Raw genomic sequence first — 7,390 nt, 5'->3', positions numbered from 1 at the left:
ACCCCAGTAAACAATAACTGTGGTTTTGCCATCCCACGGTAAAAAATCTCTATTATTCAGGTTTTGGTAGTGGTTTCCGTAAAGAAAAACATTAGTGTCTCCTGACTGTTGTGACACAAAAATATATCTGTTGAAAATAGTCTTGTGTAGGCCCGACACCCCAGTGTGGTTTCGCAGTTCCACGGGTCAAATCGCTGTACTATCCAGTTTTGGGCCTTTGGTATCTAAAAAAAAAGCAGTTTGAGTGTGTCGCTCACTGTTCAGCCGCAAATATCTCTATTTAAAAAAGTGTGGTATACCCCAGAAAACAATACCTGTGGTTTTGCCATCCCACGGTAAAAAATCTCTATTATTCAGGTTTTAGTAGTTTTTTCCGTAAAGAAAAACAGTAGTGTCTCCTGACTGTTGTGACACAAAAATATATCTGTTGAAAATAGTCTTGTGTAGGCCCGACATCCCAGTGTGGTTTCGCAGTTCCACGGGTCAAATCGCTGTACTATCCAGTATTGGGCCTTTGGTATCTAAAAAAAAAGCAGTTTGAGTGTGTCGCTCACTGTTCAGGAGCAAATATCTCTATTTAAAAAAGTGTGGTATACCCCAGTAAACAATAACTGTGGTTTTGCCTTCCCACGGTAAAAAATCTCTATTATTCAGGTTTTGGTAGTTGTTTCCGTAAAGAAAAACAGTAGTGTCTCCTGACTGTTGTGACACAAAAATATATCTGTTGAAAATAGTCTTGTGTAGGCCCGACATCCCAGTGTGGTTTCGCAGTTCCACGGGTCAAATCGCTGTACTATCCAGTTTTGGGCCTTTGGTATCTAAAAAAAAAGCAGTTTGAGTGTGTCGCTCTCTGTTCAGCTGCAAATATCTCTATTTAAAAAAGTGTGGTATACCCCAGTAAAAAATAACTGTGGTTTTGCCATCCCACGGTAAAAAATCTCTATTATTCAGGTTTTGGTAGTTTTTTCCGTAAAGAAAAACAGTAGTGTCTCCTGACTGTTGTGACACAAAAATATATCTGTTTAAAATAGTCTTGTGTAGGCCCGACATCCCAGTGTGGTTTCGCAGTTCCACGGGTCAAATCGCTGTACTAACCAGTTTTGGGCCTTTGGTATCTAAAAAAAAAGCAGTTTGAGAGTGTCGCTCACTGTTCAGCCGCAAATATCTCTATTTAAAAAAGTGTGGTATACCCCAGTAAACAATAACTGTGGTTTTGCCATCCCACGGTAAAAAATCTCTATTATTCAGGTTTTGGTAGTGGTTTCCGTAAAGAAAAACATTAGTGTCTCCTGACTGTTGTGACACAAAAATATATCTGTTGAAAATAGTCTTGCGTAGGCCCGACACCCCAGTGTGGTTTCGCAGTTCCACGGGTCAAATCGCTGTACTATCCAGTTTTGGGCCTTTGGTATCTAAAAAAAAAGCAGTTTGAGTGTGTCGCTCACTGTTCAGCCGCAAATATCTCTATTTAAAAAAGTGTGGTATACCCCAGAAAACAATACCTGTGGTTTTGCCATCCCACGGTAAAAAATCTCTATTATTCAGGTTTTAGTAGTTTTTTCCGTAAAGAAAAACAGTAGTGTCTCCTGACTGTTGTGACACAAAAATATATCTGTTGAAAATAGTCTTGTGTAGGCCCGACATCCCAGTGTGGTTTCGCAGTTCCACGGGTCAAATCGCTGTACTATCCAGTATTGGGCCTTTGGTATCTAAAAAAAAAGCAGTTTGAGTGTGTCGCTCACTGTTCAGGCGCAAATATCTCTATTTAAAAAAGTGTGGTATATCCCAGTAAACAATAACTGTGGTTTTGCCTTCCCACGGTAAAAAATCTCTATTATTCAGGTGTTGGTAGTTGTTTCCGTAAAGAAAAACAGTAGTGTCTCCTGACTGTTGTGACACAAAAATATATCTGTTGAAAATAGTCTTGTGTAGGCCCGACATCCCAGTGTGGTTTCGCAGTTCCACGGGTCAAATCGCTGTACTATCCAGTTTTGGGCCTTTGGTATCTAAAAAAAAAGCAGTTTGAGTGTGTCGCTCTCTGTTCAGCTGCAAATATCTCTATTTAAAAAAGTGTGGTATACCCCAGTAAAAAATAACTGTGGTTTTGCCATCCCACGGTAAAAAATCTCTATTATTCAGGTTTTGGTAGTTTTTTCCGTAAAGAAAAACAGTAGTGTCTCCTGACTGTTGTGACACAAAAATATATCTGTTTAAAATAGTCTTGTGTAGGCCCGACATCCCAGTGTGGTTTCGCAGTTCCACGGGTCAAATCGCTGTACTAACCAGTTTTGGGCCTTTGGTATCTAAAAAAAAAGCAGTTTGAGAGTGTCGCTCACTGTTCAGCCGCAAATATCTCTATTTAAAAAAGTGTGGTATACCCCAGTAAACAATAACTGTGGTTTTGCCATCCCACGGTAAAAAATCTCTATTATTCAGGTTTTGGTAGTGGTTTCCGTAAAGAAAAACATTAGTGTCTCCTGACTGTTGTGACACAAAAATATATCTGTTGAAAATAGTCTTGCGTAGGCCCGACACCCCAGTGTGGTTTCGCAGTTCCACGGGTCAAATCGCTGTACTATCCAGTTTTGGGCCTTTGGTATCTAAAAAAAAAGCAGTTTGAGTGTGTCGCTCACTGTTCAGCCGCAAATATCTCTATTTAAAAAAGTGTGGTATACCCCAGAAAACAATACCTGTGGTTTTGCCATCCCACGGTAAAAAATCTCTATTATTCAGGTTTTAGTAGTTTTTTCCGTAAAGAAAAACAGTAGTGTCTCCTGACTGTTGTGACACAAAAATATATCTGTTGAAAATAGTCTTGTGTAGGCCCGACATCCCAGTGTGGTTTCGCAGTTCCACGGGTCAAATCGCTGTACTATCCAGTATTTTGCCTTTGGTATCTAAAAAAAAAGCAGTTTGAGTGTGTCGCTCACTGTTCAGGCGCAAATATCTCTATTTAAAAAAGTGTGGTATATCCCAGTAAACAATAACTGTGGTTTTGCCTTCCCACGGTAAAAAATCTCTATTATTCAGGTGTTGGTAGTTGTTTCCGTAAAGAAAAACAGTAGTGTCTCCTGACTGTTGTGACACAAAAATATATCTGTTGAAAATAGTCTTGTGTAGGCCCGACATCCCAGTGTGGTTTCGCAGTTCCACGGGTCAAATCGCTGTACTATCCAGTTTTGGGCCTTTGGTATCTAAAAAAAAAGCAGTTTGAGTGTGTCGCTCTCTGTTCAGCTGCAAATATCTCTATTTAAAAAAGTGTGGTATACCCCAGTAAAAAATAACTGTGGTTTTGCCATCCCACGGTAAAAAATCTCTATTATTCAGGTTTTGGTAGTTTTTTCCGTAAAGAAAAACAGTAGTGTCTCCTGACTGTTGTGACACAAAAATATATCTGTTGAAAATAGTCTTGTGTAGGCCCGACATCCCAGTGTGGTTTCGCAGTTCCACGGGTCAAATCGCTGTACTATCCAGTTTTGGGCCTTTGGTATCTAAAAAAAAAGCAGTTTGAGAGTGTCGCTCACTGTTCAGCCGCAAATATCTCTATTTAAAAAAGTGTGGTATACCCCAGTAAATAATAACTGTGGTTTTGCCATGACACGGTAAAAAATCTCTATTATTCAGGTTTTGGTAGTTTTTTCCGTAAAGAAAAACAGTAGTGTCTCCTGACTGTTGTGACACAAAAATATATCTGTTGAAAATAGTCTTGTGTAGGCCCGACATCCCAGTGTGGTTTCACAGTTCCACGGGTCAAATCGCTGTACTATCCAGTTTTGGGCCTTTGGTATCTAAAAAAAAAGCAGTTTGAGTGTGTCGCTCACTGTTCAGCCGCAAATATCTCTATTTAAAAAAGTGTGGTATACCCGAGTAAACAATAACTGTGGTTTTGCCATCCCACGGTAAAAAATCTCTATTATTCAGGTTTTGGTAGTTTTTTCCGTAAAGAAAAACAGTAGTGTCTCCTGACTGTTGTGACACAAAAATATATCTGTTGAAAATAGTCTTGTGTAGGCCCGACATCCCAGTGTGGTTTCGCAGTTCCACGGGTCAAATCGCTGTACTATCCAGTTTTGGGCCTTTGGTATCTAAAAAAAAAGCAGTTTAAGTGTGTCGCTCACTGTTCAGCCGCAAATATCTCTATTTAAAAAAGTGTGGTATATCCCAGTAAACAATAACTGTGGTTTTGCCTTCCCACGGTAAAAAATCTCTATTATTCAGGTGTTGGTAGTTGTTTCCGTAAAGAAAAACAGTAGTGTCTCCTGACTGTTGTGACACAAAAATATATCTGTTGAAAATAGTCTTGTGTAGGCCCGACATCCCAGTGTGGTTTCGCAGTTCCACGGGTCAAATCGCTGTACTATCCAGTTTTGGGCCTTTGGTATCTAAAAAAAAAGCAGTTTGAGTGTGTCGCTCTCTGTTCAGCTGCAAATATCTCTATTTAAAAAAGTGTGGTATACCCCAGTAAAAAATAACTGTGGTTTTGCCATCCCACGGTAAAAAATCTCTATTATTCAGGTTTTGGTAGTTTTTTCCGTAAAGAAAAACAGTAGTGTCTCCTGACTGTTGTGACACAAAAATATATCTGTTTAAAATAGTCTTGTGTAGGCCCGACATCCCAGTGTGGTTTCGCAGTTCCACGGGTCAAATCGCTGTACTAACCAGTTTTGGGCCTTTGGTATCTAAAAAAAAAGCAGTTTGAGAGTGTCGCTCACTGTTCAGCCGCAAATATCTCTATTTAAAAAAGTGTGGTATACCCCAGTAAATAATAACTGTGGTTTTGCCATGACACGGTAAAAAATCTCTATTATTCAGGTTTTGGTAGTTTTTTCCGTAAAGAAAAACAGTAGTGTCTCCTGACTGTTGTGACACAAAAATATATCTGTTGAAAATAGTCTTGTGTAGGCCCGACATCCCAGTGTGGTTTCGCAGTTCCACGGGTCAAATCGCTGTACTATCCAGTTTTGGGCCTTTGGTATCTAAAAAAAAAGCAGTTTGAGTGTGTCGCTCACTGTTCAGCCGCAAATATCTCTATTTAAAAAAGTGTGGTATATCCCAGTAAACAATAACTGTGGTTTTGCCTTCCCACGGTAAAAAATCTCTATTATTCAGGTGTTGGTAGTTGTTTCCGTAAAGAAAAACAGTAGTGTCTCCTGACTGTTGTGACACAAAAATATATCTGTTGAAAATAGTCTTGTGTAGGCCCGACATCCCAGTGTGGTTTCGCAGTTCCACGGGTCAAATCGCTGTACTATCCAGTTTTGGGCCTTTGGTATCTAAAAAAAAAGCAGTTTGAGTGTGTCGCTCTCTGTTCAGCTGCAAATATCTCTATTTAAAAAAGTGTGGTATACCCCAGTAAAAAATAACTGTGGTTTTGCCATCCCACGGTAAAAAATCTCTATTATTCAGGTTTTGGTAGTTTTTTCCGTAAAGAAAAACAGTAGTGTCTCCTGACTGTTGTGACACAAAAATATATCTGTTTAAAATAGTCTTGTGTAGGCCCGACATCCCAGTGTGGTTTCGCAGTTCCACGGGTCAAATCGCTGTACTAACCAGTTTTGGGCCTTTGGTATCTAAAAAAAAAGCAGTTTGAGAGTGTCGCTCACTGTTCAGCCGCAAATATCTCTATTTAAAAAAGTGTGGTATACCCCAGTAAACAATAACTGTGGTTTTGCCATCCCACGGTAAAAAATCTCTATTATTCAGGTTTTGGTAGTGGTTTCCGTAAAGAAAAACATTAGTGTCTCCTGACTGTTGTGACACAAAAATATATCTGTTGAAAATAGTCTTGCGTAGGCCCGACACCCCAGTGTGGTTTCGCAGTTCCACGGGTCAAATCGCTGTACTATCCAGTTTTGGGCCTTTGGTATCTAAAAAAAAAGCAGTTTGAGTGTGTCGCTCACTGTTCAGCCGCAAATATCTCTATTTAAAAAAGTGTGGTATACCCCAGAAAACAATACCTGTGGTTTTGCCATCCCACGGTAAAAAATCTCTATTATTCAGGTTTTAGTAGTTTTTTCCGTAAAGAAAAACAGTAGTGTCTCCTGACTGTTGTGACACAAAAATATATCTGTTGAAAATAGTCTTGTGTAGGCCCGACATCCCAGTGTGGTTTCACAGTTCCACGGGTCAAATCGCTGTACTATCCAGTTTTGGGCCTTTGGTATCTAAAAAAAAAGCAGTTTGAGTGTGTCGCTCACTGTTCAGCCGCAAATATCTCTATTTAAAAAAGTGTGGTATACCCGAGTAAACAATAACTGTGGTTTTGCCATCCCACGGTAAAAAATCTCTATTATTCAGGTTTTGGTAGTTTTTTCCGTAAAGAAAAACAGTAGTGTCTCCTGACTGTTGTGACACAAAAATATATCTGTTGAAAATAGTCTTGTGTAGGCCCGACATCCCAGTGTGGTTTCGCAGTTCCACGGGTCAAATCGCTGTACTATCCAGTTTTGGGCCTTTGGTATCTAAAAAAAAAGCAGTTTAAGTGTGTCGCTCACTGTTCAGCCGCAAATATCTCTATTTAAAAAAGTGTGGTATATCCCAGTAAACAATAACTGTGGTTTTGCCTTCCCACGGTAAAAAATCTCTATTATTCAGGTGTTGGTAGTTGTTTCCGTAAAGAAAAACAGTAGTGTCTCCTGACTGTTGTGACACAAAAATATATCTGTTGAAAATAGTCTTGTGTAGGCCCGACATCCCAGTGTGGTTTCGCAGTTCCACGGGTCAAATCGCTGTACTATCCAGTTTTGGGCCTTTGGTATCTAAAAAAAAAGCAGTTTGAGTGTGTCGCTCTCTGTTCAGCTGCAAATATCTCTATTTAAAAAAGTGTGGTATACCCCAGTAAAAAATAACTGTGGTTTTGCCATCCCACGGTAAAAAATCTCTATTATTCAGGTTTTGGTAGTTTTTTCCGTAAAGAAAAACAGTAGTGTCTCCTGACTGTTGTGACACAAAAATATATCTGTTTAAAATAGTCTTGTGTAGGCCCGACATCCCAGTGTGGTTTCGCAGTTCCACGGGTCAAATCGCTGTACTAACCAGTTTTGGGCCTTTGGTATCTAAAAAAAAAGCAGTTTGAGAGTGTCGCTCACTGTTCAGCCGCAAATATCTCTATTTAAAAAAGTGTGGTATACCCCAGTAAATAATAACTGTGGTTTTGCCATGACACGGTAAAAAATCTCTATTATTCAGGTTTTGGTAGTTTTTTCCGTAAAGAAAAACAGTAGTGTCTCCTGACTGTTGTGACACAAAAATATATCTGTTGAAAATAGTCTTGTGTAGGCCCGACATCCCAGTGTGGTTTCGCAGTTCCACGGGTCAAATCGCTGTACTATCCAGTTTTGGGCCTTTGGTATCTAAAAAAAAAGCAGTTTGAGTGTGTCGCTCACTGTTC

The sequence above is a fragment of the Phyllobates terribilis genome, unplaced genomic scaffold (genome assembly GCF_046119375.1).
Source record: "Phyllobates terribilis strain yellow unplaced genomic scaffold, ASM4611937v1 Scaffold_20__1_contigs__length_20440879, whole genome shotgun sequence".
NCBI classification, from domain to species: domain Eukaryota; kingdom Metazoa; phylum Chordata; class Amphibia; order Anura; family Dendrobatidae; genus Phyllobates; species Phyllobates terribilis.
The sequence above is the reverse complement of the archived record's forward strand: the minus strand, read 5'-3'. Positions refer to the sequence as shown.